A 14,543-nucleotide genomic window follows, 5' to 3' on the forward strand; every position below is an offset into this window, starting at 1 on the left:
AACAAGAGATATGTTGACATTAATTACCAAAACCACCTAGGGAGCACTTGTGCTTTCACCGAGAATAAATAGGTTAGGGAAGTCAAGGAAGAAACCGAAGATATTTTAGAGATGTTTGGGGATGATCCAGACCCAATGGTAACGACAGCTCGGGTCGGGTCCGGGAGGAGTTCTCGGACGCGCATGCGATGGGTTTGACAAAAGGACATGGAGACAAGGGGTTTTGATGGGCTCAAAAAAGAGAGAGAACAGAGCAGCCCGGTTGATCTGAGAGGGGTCAACAGGGGCAAGGAAGAAGTGGCAACTATGAGTGAATGCAAGTTTTATGAAAACGATGTCGATGCAATGCGAATGATGACTTGAGATGAAATGCCTGACATGAACAAAATGCAAAACAAAAGACAAAAACCCAACCTCGAAGGAAATATCATATCGCATCTCCGGAAAAGGCAAGAGTTGGAGTTACGAATGTGGAAAGTTGTATCCGGGGCATTACACAAGTATACGGTATAGTTGTAGCCTCTTTCGATAAGCAAGAGTGTCGAACCCAACGAGGAGCTAAAGGTAGAACAAATACTCTCTCAAGTCCTATAGGTCACTAATACGACTCTACGCATGCTTGACGTTCGCTTTACCTAGAACAAGTATGAAACTAGAAGTACTTTGTAGGTGTTGTTGGATAGGTTTGCAAGATAATAAAGAACACGTAAATAAAAGCTAGGGGCTGTTTAGATAAAGATGCAATAAAGTAAATATTAGCAAGTGTGGAAAAGTGGTGGTAGGAGTTGTGAAATTGTCCCTAAGCAATTGACTATGTTACTAGACCGGTAATCACTATTGCGATTCTATTTGAGGGAGAGGCATAAGCTAACATACTTTCTCTTCTTGGATCATATGCACTTATGATTGGAACTCTAGCAAGCATCCGCAACTACTAAAGATCATTAAGGTAAAACCCAATGGTTGCATTAAAGTATCAAGTCCCCTTTATCCCATACGCAAACAACCTACTTACTCGGGTCTGTGGTTCTGTCACTCACGCCACCCACCATAAGAAAATCATAAACATATTGCAAACCCTATAGCGAGAACCCCTCACGCTTGCGCGACACTGAGGGCACAATAGGACAGCACCAATAATAAAACATGCAATTCAAACCAATCATAGCAATTCATCAATCACCAATAGGACAACGAAAATCTACTCACACATCATAGGATGGCAACACATCATTGGATAATAATATGAAGCATAAAGCACCATGTTCAAGTAGAGGGTACAGTGGGTTGTGGGAGAGTGGACCGCTAGATATAGATGGGGGAAGGTGATGGAGATGTTGGTGAAGATGATGGAGGTGTTGGTGAAGATCGCGGTGATGATGATGGCCTCCGGCGGCGTTCCGACGCCACCGGAAGCAAGGGGGAGAGGGGCCCCTTCTTCTTCTTCTTCTTACTTGACCTTCTCCCTAGATGGGAGAAGGGTTTCCCCTCTGGTCCTTGGCTCCCATGACGTGGGAGGGGCGAGAGCACCTCCGAGATTTGATCTATCTCTCTGTCTCTCTCTGTTTCTGTGTTCTGGGATTCTGCCCTGGCACCGTTTCTTTTATATCCGGAGATCCATAACTCCAATTGGATTGAAACCGTCGCCCAAATCTTTTTCCAAAAATTAGCTTTCTTGTGGCCAAAGAAGGGCATCAACCGCCTTACGAATGGCCCAAGAGGGTGGGGGCGCGCCCATCGGAGTGGGCGTGGGCCCCTATCTCGTGGCCACCTCGGGCACCGTCTCGCGTTGATTTTACTTCCCAAAAATCACAAATATTCCAAAATAATTCTCCGTCCATTTTTATCCTGTTTGGACTCGGTTTGATATGGGGTTTCTGCGAAACATAAAACATGCAACAGACAGGAACTGGCACTGGCACTGGATCAATATGTTAGTCCCAAAAAATAGTATAAAAAGTTGCCAAAAGTATATAAAAGTTGAATAATATTGACATGGAACAATCAAAAATTATAGATACGACGGAGACGTATCAAACAATTAATTTGAAATAGGGAAAAACTAGCTTTATGCAAAACTAAACTTAGAGCTTTCCACTAGCCAAATTGCATGTACAAATAGGTTCATTTACTCTTGATGTGACTTACCAGTACATTCAATGTACTGACCTATATGGCTACAACTTATCACGTTGTAGATATATCGGACGAGGATTAAGGTACAATAGGTCTATGTTCTACACTCAACCTTGCTCGTGGAGTTGGACTCTTTTACTACTTTGCTTTCGTAGTATTTGTTTATTGGGCTCTATGCCCTATTATGTAATAAATGTATTGCTCCTGGACTATCAATGTAATAAAGAGATGTGTGTTATTTCTGTTATTTCATCGAGTACTGCATGTGCTAGCAAGTCGATCCAGGGACTAGCACAGTAAGCACAGAGACTTTGACTCTTACCGGGTCGGGTCGCTACAATATGAGTATACAGTTATGTCATTTGGTTTGACTAATGCCCCTCCCTATTTCATGAGTATGATGGACAAGGTGTTCATGGAGTTTTTGGACAAGTTTGTCATGGTGTTCATTGATGACATATTGGTCTACTCGAAGAATGAAGAAGAGCATAAGGAACATTTGCGCTTGGTTCTTGAGAAGCTCAGGGAACATCAGCTGTATGCCAAGTTCAGCAAATGTGAGTTTTGGTTGAAGGAAGTTGGATTTCTCATACATGTTATATCTGGAGAAGGAATAGCAGTAGACCCTACCAAGGTTGCATCTGTCACTAAATGGTTGGCACCCACCTCAGTGGGAGAGATCAGAAGTTTTCTTGGACTCGCAGGTTATTACCAGAGTTTTATTGAGAATTTTTCCAAGATTACGAAGCCCATGACGGAGTTATTGAAGAAGTACACCAAGTTTAAATGGACTGAGGATTGTGAGTCCAGTTTTTAGGAATTGAAGAAGCGTTTGGTTATAGCCCCGGTGCTGATTCTCCCAGACATACGCAAGGATTTCCAAGTGTATTGTGACGCTTCACGTCGAGGACTTGGAGGTTTGCTTATGCAGGACAGAAGAGTCGTTTCATATGCCTCACGATAGCTTCGACCTCATGAGTTGAATTATGCTACGCATAACTTGGAGTTAGCAGCCATAGTGTATGCGCTCAAGACATGGAGACAATTTCTCATCGGTAACCGTTGTGATGTTTACACGGATCATAAGAGTTTGAAGTACATCTTCATGCAGAAGGAGTTGAACCTCAGGCAAAGGAGATGGTTGGAGCTCATAAAAGATTATGATATGAGATTGCATTATCATCCAGGAAAGGCTAATGTCATAGCAGATGCGTTGAGCCACAAGAGTTATGTTAACACGCTCATAACCTGAGGATTACCTCAGGAGTTAGCAGATGATCTCCAAGAATTACGCTTGGAGATAGTTCCAAGAGGTTATGTTGCAGCATTGGAAATTCAGTCCACTTTGTTGGGAAAAATCAGAGAAGCCCAGAAGACGGACAAGGAGATTGCAGAGATAAAGGAAAAGATGAGTAAAGGAAAGGCTAAAGGATTTCGTGAGGATGAGCATGGCACTTTATGGGTTGAGGACGTATCTATTGTTGGAAATATGCCCTAGAGGCAATAATAAAAGGGTTATTATTATATTTCCTTGTTCATGATAATTGTCTTTTATTCATGCTATAACTGTATTATCCGGAAATCATAATACACGTGTGAATACATAGACCATAACATGTCCCTAGTGAGCCTCTAGTTGACTAGCTCGTTGGTCAACAGATAGTCATGGTTTCCTGACTATGGACATTAGATGTCATTGACAACGGGATCACATCATTAGGAGAATGATGTGATGGACGAGACCCAATCCTAAGCATAGCACAAGATCGTGTAGTTCGTTTTGCTAGAGCTTTTCCAATGTCAAGTATCTCTTCCTTAGACCATGAGATCGTGTAACTCGCGGATACCGTAAGAGTGCATTGGGTGTACCAAACGTCACAACGTAACTGGGTGACTATAAAGGTGCACTACAGGTATCTCCGAAAGTGTCTGTTGGGTTGACACGGATCAAGACTGGGATTTGTCACTCCGTATGACGGAGAGGTATCTCTGGGCCCACTCGGTAATGCATCATCACAATGAGCTCAAAGTGACCAAGTGTTTGGTCATGGGATTATGCATTACGGTACGAGTAAAGTGACTTGCCGGTAACGAGACTGAACGAGGTATTGGGATACCGACGATCGAGTCTCGGGCATGTAACGTACCGAATGACAAAGGGAATTGTATACGGGGTTGTTCGAATCCTCGACATCGTGGTTCATCCGATGAGATCATCGAGGAGCATGTGGGAGCCAACATGGGTATCCAGATCCCGCTATTGGTTATTGCCCGAGAGCCATCTCGGTCATGTCTACGTGTCTCCCGAACCCGTAGGGTCTACACACTTAAGGTTCGGTGACGCTAGGGTTGTATGAATATGAGTATGCAGTATACCGAATGTTGTTCGGAGTCCCGTATGAGATCTCGGACGTCACGAGGAGTTTCGGAATGGTCCGGAGGTAAAGAATTATATATAGGAAGTGGTATTTCGGCCATCGGGAAAGTTTTGGGGTCACCCGGTATTGTACCAGGACCACTGGAAGGGTCCCGGGGGTCCACCGGGTGGGGCCACCCATCCCAGAGGGCCCCATGGGCTGAACTGGGAGGGGAGCCATCCCATAGTGGGCTGGTGCGCTCCCCTAGGCCCACCCCCTGCGCCTAGGGTTGAAACCCTAGGGTGGGGGGGCGCACCACATGCCTTGGGGGGCACTCCTCCCCCCTTGGCCGCCGCCCCCTTGGGAGATTGAATCTCCCAGGGCCAGCGCCCCCCCCCCCTGGGGGGCCTATATAAAGGGAGGGGGGAGAGGGGCAGCCGGACCCTGAAGTCCTGGCGCCCCTCCCCCTGCTACACCTCTTCCTCCTCCATCACGTGCTTGGCGAAGCCTTGCCGGAGTGCTGCTGTTCCACCACCACCACGCCGTTGTGCTGCTGCTGGAGCCATCATCATCAACCTCTCCTTCCCCCTTGCTGGATCAACAAGGAGGAGACGTCACACGCTCCGTACGTGTGTTGAACGCGGAGGTGCCGTCCATTCGGCGCTAGGATCTCCGGTGATCTGAATCACGGCGAGTACGACTCCATCATCACCGCTCCATCTAACGCTTCCGTACGTGATCTACAAGTGGTATGTAGATGCAAACTCACTCCCTTGACTCGTTGCTTAGATGAACTCATAGATGGATCTTGGTGAAACCGTAGGAAAAATTTTAATTTTCTGCAACGTTACCCAACAGTGGCATCATGAGCTAGGTCTATGCGTAGTTCTCTATTGCACGAGTAGAACACAATTTTGTTGTGGGCGTAGATCTTGTCAACTTGCTTGCCGCTACTAGTCTTATCTTGCTTCAGCAGTATTGTGGGATGAAGCGGCCCGGACCAAACCTTACACGTACGCTTACGTGAGACCGGTTCCACCGACTAACATGCACTAGTTGCATAAGGTGGCTGGCGGGTGTCTGTCTCTCCCACTTTACTTGGAGCGGATTCAATGAAAAGGGTCCTTATGAAGGGTAAATAGAAGTTGACAAAATTACGTTGTGGTTATTCGTAGGTAAGAAAATTTTCTTGCTAGAACCCAATTGCAGCCACGTAAAAGATGCAACAACAATTAGAGGACGTCTAACTTGTTTTTGCAGCAATTGTCATGTGATGTGATATGGCCAGAAGTTGTGATGAATGATGAATGATATATTATGATGTATGAGATCATGTTCTTGTAATAGGAATCACGACTTGCATGTCGATGAGTATGACAACTGGCAGGAGCCATAGGAGTTGTCTTTATTTTGTATGACCTGCGTGTCATTGAAGAACGCCATGTAAACTACTTTACTTTATTGCTAAACGCGTTAGTCATAGAAGTAGAAGTAGTCGTTGGCGTGACAACTTCATGAAGACACGATGATGGAGATCATGATGATGGAGATCATGATGATGGAGATCATGGTGTCATGCCGGTGACAAGATGATCATGGAGCCCCGAAGATGAAGATCAAAGGAGCTATATGATATTGGCCATATCATGTCACTACTTTATATAATTGCATGTGATGTTTATTATGTTTTATGCATCTTGTTTACTTAGAACAACGGTAGTAAATAAGATGATCCCTTACAACAATTTCAAGAAGTGTTCTCCCCTAACTGTGCACCGTTGCTAAAGTTCGTCGTTTCGAAGCACCACGTGATGATCGGGTGTGATAGATCCTTACGTTCACATACAATGGGTGTAAGACAGTTTTACACATGCAAAACACTTAGGGTTAACTTGACGAGCCTAGCATGTACAGACATGGCCTCGGAACACGGAGACCGAAAGGTCGAACACGAGTCGTATGGAAGATACGATCAACATGAGAATGTTCACCGACGATGACTAGTCCGTCTCACGTGATGATCGGACACGGCCTAGTCGACTCGGATCGTGTAACACTTAGATGACTAAGGGGATGTCAAATCTGAGTGGGAGTTCGTTAAATAATTTGATTAGATGAACTTAATTATCATGAACTTAGTCTAAAACCTTTGCAAAATATGTCTTGTAGATCAAATGGCCAACGGTCATGTCAACATGAACTTCAACGCGTTCCTAGAGAAAACCAAGCTGAAAGATGATGGCAGCAACTATACGGACTGGGTCCGGAACCTAAGAATCATCCTCATAGCTGCCAAGAAAGCATATGTCCTTGAAGCACCGTTAGGTGACCCACCTGCTCTCCCAACACTGCAAGATGATTTGAACGTTTGGCAGACACGTGCTGATGATTACTCCCTCGTTCAATGCGGCATGCTTAGAACCGGGGCTCCAAAAGCGTTTTGAGCAACATGGAGCATATGAGATGTTCGAGGAGCTGAAACTAGTTTTCCAAGCTCATGCCCGGGTCGAGAGATATGAAGTCTCCGACAAGTTCTATAGTTGTAAGATGGAGGAAAATAATTCTGTCAGTGAGCATATACTCAAAATGTCTGGGTTGCACAACCGCCTGTCCCAGCTGGACATTATCCTCCCGGATGAGGTGGTCATTAACAGAATCCTTCAGTCGCTCCCACCAAGCTATAGGAGCTTTGTGATGAACTACAATATGCAGGGGATGGTGAAGACCATTCCTGAAGTATTTTCAATGCTGAAGTCAGCAGAGGTTGAGATCAAGAAAGAACATCAAGTGTTGATGGTCAATAAGACCACTAAGTTCAAGAAGGGCAAGGGTAAGAAGAACTTCAAGAAGGACAGCAAAGATGTTGCCCCGCCCCATAAGCCAGTTGCCGGGAAGAAGTCAAGGAATGGACCCAAGCCTGAGATTGAGTGCTTTTATTGCAAGGGGAAGGGTCACTGGAAGCGGAACTGCCCCAAATACTTAGTGGATAAGAAGGCTGGCAACACTAAAGGTATATTTGATATACATGTAATTGATGTGTACCTTACCAGTACTCGTAGTAACTCCTGGGTATTTGATACCGGTGCCGTTGCTCATATTTGTAACTCACAGCAGGAGCTACGGAATAAGCGGAGACTGTCGAAGGACGAGGTGACGATGCGCGTCGGGAATGGTTCCAAGGTCGATGTGATCGCTGTCGGCACGCTACCTCTACATTTACCTACGGGATTGGTTATAAACCTCAATAATTGTTATTTGGTACCAAGTTTGAGCATGAACATTGTATCTGGATCTCGTTTGATACGAGATGGCTACTCATTTAAATCCGAGAATAATGGTTGTTCTATTTATATGAGAGATATGTTTTATGGTCATGCCCCTATGGTCAATGGTTTATTCTTAATGAATCTCGAGCGTAATGTTACACATATTCATAGCTTGAATACCAAAAGATGTAAAGTTGATAACGATAGTCCCACATACTTGTGGCACTGCCGCCTTGGTCACATTGGTGTCAAGCGCATGAAGAAGCTCCATGCTGATGGACTTTTGGAGTCTCTCGATTATGAATCATTTGACACATGCGAACCATGCCTCATGGGCAAGATGACCAAGACTCCGTTCTCCGGAACAATGGAGCGAGCAGCCAACTTGTTGGAGATCATACATACCGATGTGTGCAGTCCAATGAGCGTTGAGGCTCGCGGAGGATATCGTTATGTTCTCACTCTCACTGATGACTTGAGTAGATATGGGTATGTCTACTTGATGAAACACAAGTCTGAGACCTTTGAAAAGTTCAAGGAATTTCAGAATGAGGTAGAGAATCAACGTGACCAAAAGATAAAATTCCTACGATCAGATCATGGAGGAGAATACTTAAGTCACGAATTTGGTACACACTTAAGGAAATGTGGAATCGTTTCACAACTCACGGCGCCTGGAACACCTCAGCGTAACGGTGTGTCCGAACGTCGTAATCGCACTCTATTGGATATGGTGCGGTCTATGATGTCTCTTACCAATTTACCGCTATCATTTTGGGGATACGCTCTAGAGACAGCTACATTCACTTTAAATAGGGCACCGTCTAAATCCGTTGAGACGACACCGTATGAATTATGGTTTGGGAAGAAACCTAAGCTGTCCTTTCTAAAAGTTTGGGGATGCGATGCTTATGTCAAGAAACTTCAACCTGAAAAGCTCGAACCCAAATCGGAAAAATGCGTCTTCATAGGATACCCTAAGGAAACCATTGGGTATACCTTCTACTTAAGATCTGAGGGCAAGATCTTTGTTGCCAAGAACGGATCCTTTCTGGAAAAGGAGTTTCTCTCGAAAGAAGTAAGTGGGAGGAAAGTAGAACTCGATGAAGTACTACCTCTTGAACGGGATAGTAGTGCAGCTCAGGAAAATGTTCCTGTGATGCCTACACCAACTGAAGAGGAAAATAATGATGATGATCAAGGTACTTCTGATCAAGTTACTACTGAACTTCGTAGGTCCACAAGGACACGTTCCGCACCAGAGTGGTACGGCAACCCTGTCCTGGAAATCATGTTGTTAGACAACGGTGAACCTTCGAACTATGAAGAAGCAATAGCGGGCCTAGATTACAACAAATGGCTTGAAGCCATGAAATCCGAGATAGAATCCATGTATGAAAACAAAGTATGGACTTTGACTGACTTGCCCGATGATCGGAGAGCGATAGAAAACAAATGTATCTTTAAGAAGAAAATGGACACGGATGGTAATGTCACCATCTATAAAGCTCGACTTGTCGCTAAGGGTTATCGGCAAGTTCAAGGGATTGACTACGATGAAACTTTCTCTCCCGTAGCGAAGCTTAAGTCCATCCGAATCATGTTAGCAATTGCCGCATACTATGATTATGAGATATGGCAGATGGACGTCAAAACGGCATTCCTTAACGGGCATCTTAAGGAAGAACTGTATATGATGCAGCCGGAAGGTTTTGTCGATCCTAAGAATGCAAACAAAGTATGCAAGCTCCAGCGATCCATTTATGGGCTGGAGCAAGCATCTCGGAGTTGGAACATTCGCTTTGATGAGATGATCAAAACGTTTGGGTTTATGCACACTTATGGAGAAGCCTGCGTTTACAAGAAAGTGAGTGGGAGCTCTGTAGCATTTCTCATATTACATGTAGATGACATACTTTTGATGGGAAATAATATAGAATTCTTGGACAGTATTAAGGCCTACTTGAATAAGTGTTTTTCAATGAAGGATCTTGGAGAAGCTGCTTACATATTAGGCATCAAGATCTATAGGGATAGATCAAGACGCCTCATAGGTCTTTCACAAAGCACATACCTTGATAAAATTTTGAAGAAGTTCAAAATGGATCAGTCCAAGAAAGGGTTCTTGCCTGTACTACAAGGTGTGAGATTGAGCTCGGCTCAATGCCCGACCACGGCAAAAGATAAAGAAGAGATGAGCGTCATCCCCTATGCCTCAGCCATAGGATCTATTATGTATTCCATGCTGTGTACCAGACCTGATGTAAACCTTGCCGTAAGTTTGGTAGGAAGGTACCAAAGTAATCTCGGCAAGGAACACTGGACAGCGGTCAAGAATATCCTGAAGTACCTGAAAAGGACAAAGGACATGTTTCTCGTTTATGGAGGTCACGAAGAGCTCGTCGTAAAGGGTTACGTCGATGCTAGCTTCGACACAGATCTGGATGACTCTAAGTCACAAACCGGATACGTGTATATGTTGAATGGTGGAGCAGTAAGCTGGTGCAGCTGCAAGCAGAGCGTCGTGGCGGGATCTACATGTGAAGCGGAGTACATGGCAGCCTCGGAGGCAGCGCATGAAGCTATTTGGGTGAAGGAGTTCATCACCGACCTAGGAGTCATACCCAATGCGCCGGGGCTAATCAAACTCTTCTGTGACAACACTGGAGCTATTGCCCTTGCCAAGGAGCCCAGGTTTCACAAGAAGACCAGGCACATCAAGCGTCGTTTCAACTCCATCCGCGAAAATGTTCAAGATGGAGACATAGATATTTGCAAAGTACATACGGATCTGAATGTCGCAGATCCGTTGACTAAACCTCTCTCGCGAGCAAAACATGATCAACACCAAAACTCTATGGGTGTTCGATTCATCACAATGTAACTAGATTATTGACTCTAGTGCAAGTGGGAGACTGTTGGAAATATGCCCTAGAGTCAATGATAAAAGGGTTATTATTATATTTCCTTGTTCATGATAATTGTCTTTTATTCATGCTATAACTGTATTATCCGGAAATTGTAATACACGTGTGAATACATAGACCATAACATGTCCCTAGTGAGCCTCTAGTTGACTAGCTCGTTGGTCAACAGATAGTCATGGTTTCCTGACTATGGACATTAGATGTCATTGACAACGGGATCACATCATTAGGAGAATGATGTGATGGACGACACCCAATCCTAAGCATAGCACAAGATCGTGTAGTTCGTTTTGCTAGAGCTTTTCCAATGTCAAGTATCTCTTCCTTAGACCATGAGATCGTGTAACTCGCGGATACCGTAAGAGTGCTTTGGGTGTACCAAACGTCACAACGTAACTGGGTGACTATAAAGGTGCACTACAGGTATCTCCGAAAGTGTCTGTTGGGTTGACACGGATCGAGACTGGGATTTGTCACTCCATATGACGGAGAGGTATCTCTGGGCCCACTCGGTAATGCATCATCACAATGAGCTCAAAGTGACCAAGTGTTTGGTCACGGGATCATGCATTACGGTACGAGTAAAGTGACTTGCCGGTAACGAGACTGAACGAGGTATTGGGATACCGACGATCGAGTCTCGGGCATGTAACGTACCGAATGACAAAGGGAATTGTATACGGGGTTGTTCGAATCCTCGACATCGTGGTTCATCCGATGAGATCATCGAGGAGCATGTGGGAGCCAACATGGGTATCCAGATCCCACTGTTGGTTATTGCCCGAGAGGCATCTCGGTCATGTCTACGTGTCTCCCGAACCCGTAGGGTCTACACACTTAAGGTTCGGTGACGCTAGGGTTGTATGAATATGAGTATGCAGTATACAAAATGTTGTTCAGAGTCCCGGATGAGATCCCGGACGTCACGAGGAGTTTCGGAATGGTCCGGAGGTAAAGAATTATATATAGGAAGTGGTATTTTGGCCATCGGGAAAGTTTCGGGGTCACCCGGTATTGTACCGGGACCACCGGAAGGGTCCCGGGGGTCCACCGGGTGGTTCCACCCATCCCAGAGGGCCCTATGGGCTGAAGTGGGAGGGGAGCCAGCCCATAGTGGGCTGGTGCGCCCCCCTAGGCCCACCCCCTGCGCCTAGGGTTGAAACCCTAGGGTGGGGGGGCGCACCACATGCCTTGGGGGGCACTCCTCCCCCCTTGGCCGCCGCCCCCTTGGGAGATTGAATCTCCCAAGGCCGGCGCCCCCCCTGGGGGGCCTACATAAAGGGAGGGGGGAGAGGGGCAGCCGGACCCTGAAGTCCTAGCGCCCCCTCCCCCTGCTACACCTCTTCCTCCTCCGTCACGTGCTTGGCGAAGCCCTGCCGGAGTGCTGCTGTTCCACCACCACCACGCCGTTGTGCTGCTGCTGGAGCCATCATCATCAACCTCTCCTTCCCCCTTGCTGGATCAAGAAGGAGGAGACGTCACACGCTCCGTACGTGTGTTGAACGCGAAGGTGCCATCCGTTCGGCGCTAGGATCTCCGGTGATCTGAATCACGGCAAGTATGACTCCATCATCACCGCTCCATCTAACGCTTCCGTACGCGATCTACAAGTGGTATGTAGATGCAAACTCACTCCCTTGACTCGTTGCTTAGATGAACTCATAGATGGATCTTGGTGAAACCGTAGGAGATTTTTTAATTTTCTGCAATGTTACCCAACATCTATGTGCCTAATGACCCTGAGATCAGGAAGTTAATACTTCAGGAGGCTCATGATTCGCCTTATTCGATTCACCCAGGCAACACCAAGATGTATCTGGATTTGAAGGAGAGTTTCTGTGGACAGGAATGAAGAAGGATATTACCGAGTATGTAGCAGTATGCGATGTATGTCAAAGAGTTAGGGCAGAGCATCAGAAACCAGCAATGTTACTTCAGCCTTTGCCGATACCCGAATGGAAGTGGGATGAACTTGGCATGGATTTTATCACTAGATTACCCAGGACCCGCTCAGGCTATGACTCTATCTGAGTTGTAGTCGATCGCTTGACGAAGGTAGCCCATTTCATCCCTGTGAAGACAACATATACGAGTGCTAAGTTGGCAAAGATATACATGAGAGGGATCATGTGTCTGCACGGAGTTCCAAGGACCATCGTATCAGATAGAGGAACATAGTTTACTTCAAAGTTTTGGAATCAGTTGCATGAAACTTTGGGTACCAGACTAGTGTTCGGTACAACCTTTCATCCATAGACAAATGGATAGACCGAGAGAGTCAATTAGATTCTGGAGGACATGTTGAGAGCTTGTGCGCTAGATTATGGATCTAGTTGGGATGATAATTTTCCCTATGCAGAGTTCTCCTATAACAACAGTTATCAAGCCAGTTTGAAGATGGCCCCTTTCGAAGCTTTGTACGAAAGGAGGTGCAGGACACCATTATCATGGGATGAATTTGGAGATAGACAGTTGTTCAGACCAGACTTAATCACAGATTCTGAGGAGAAGGTTAAGTTGATTCCGGACAGACTCAAGATAGCCCAGTCTAGGCAGAAGAGTTACGCAGATACCAAACACAAGGAGGTAGCCTATGAAGTCAGAGACAGAGAATATCTTCGTGTGTCCCCACTTCGAGGAGTTAAGTGTTTTGGAGTCAAAGGGAAGCTAGAACCATGATTTGTAGGACCATACAAAGTTTTGGAACACATGGGAGAAGTCGCATACAAGTTGGAATTGCCCAAAGGATTGTCAGGAGTTCATGACGTGTTTCACGTTTCCCAGTTGAAGAAGTGATATGCAGAGATGGCTGACATTCCTCTAAGAGATACAATGCCACTGGAAGCAATTAGTTGGATAGTGATCTAACCTATGAAGAGAAGCCAGTCAAGATTCTCGAGTTTTCCAGCCGAGTTACTCGCAACAAAGTCATCAAGTTATGTAAAGTTTAGTGGAACCACCATACCGAGGAGGAAGCTACCTGGGAGCAAGAAGAAGACCTCCGCAAGGACCACCCACATCTTTTTGCTGACCAACCCAAATCACGAGGGCGAGATTCATCTTAAGGGGGGTAGGTTTGTAACATCCCAATTTTCAATTTGGATGTTATACAAAGATCATTCATATGCATTTCATATTTTATTGCATTTTGGTTTTATTTGGTTGTGATCCAAGAAATCTTAAGTAACTCAAGGACCCAAGGAGAGAGTTGGAGGTTTCATATAATTTTCATTTTTGAATTTATTTAAATTTGAAAAAATCGATCAATTTGATTTCAACAAAATTTTCCAATTATTTCAAAACAATAAAAATAATGAGAGAAGATAAAATGACTTCTTCAAAATAGAGGAGAAATGTTGGAAAAGAAATTTGGAAGTCAAATTATTTTATTTGAATTTTATTTGCAGTTTTTATTCGTTTGAATTAGAGAAAAACATGCATTTTTAAAAATTTGCATTTAGTCCAGAAAATTGTTCACTTTGTCCCAAATATTAGGTAGGGATGGTGCAAATTGTTTCTGGAATTTTTTAGGATTTCTATTTTATTTTATTGGGATTTTCGTTGTGGCACTGCTTTACAAAAAAAAATCGTGCACCGACTAGGCCAGCCCAGCCGAGCCAGGCCAAGGGCCCAGCCGCCAACCGCGTCGCCCTCAACCCCGTGCCCGCGTCGGACTCCTGCCGGAGTCCGAGCCGCCACCGCTGCCGTGACCCCCTGCCAAAGTCGGCCTCGCCCCGGGGCCTTTTAAAGCGGGACCTCGACCCCCTCTTACCCCGTCCCGACCTCGCCACCGTCTCGAGCACCGCCACCACAGCATCGCCGCCGCCCCGTGCCGCCTGCTGCCGCCGCTCGCAGCC

Source organism: Triticum dicoccoides, chromosome 6B, assembly GCF_002162155.2.
Source record: "Triticum dicoccoides isolate Atlit2015 ecotype Zavitan chromosome 6B, WEW_v2.0, whole genome shotgun sequence".
NCBI lineage: Eukaryota > Viridiplantae > Streptophyta > Magnoliopsida > Poales > Poaceae > Triticum > Triticum dicoccoides.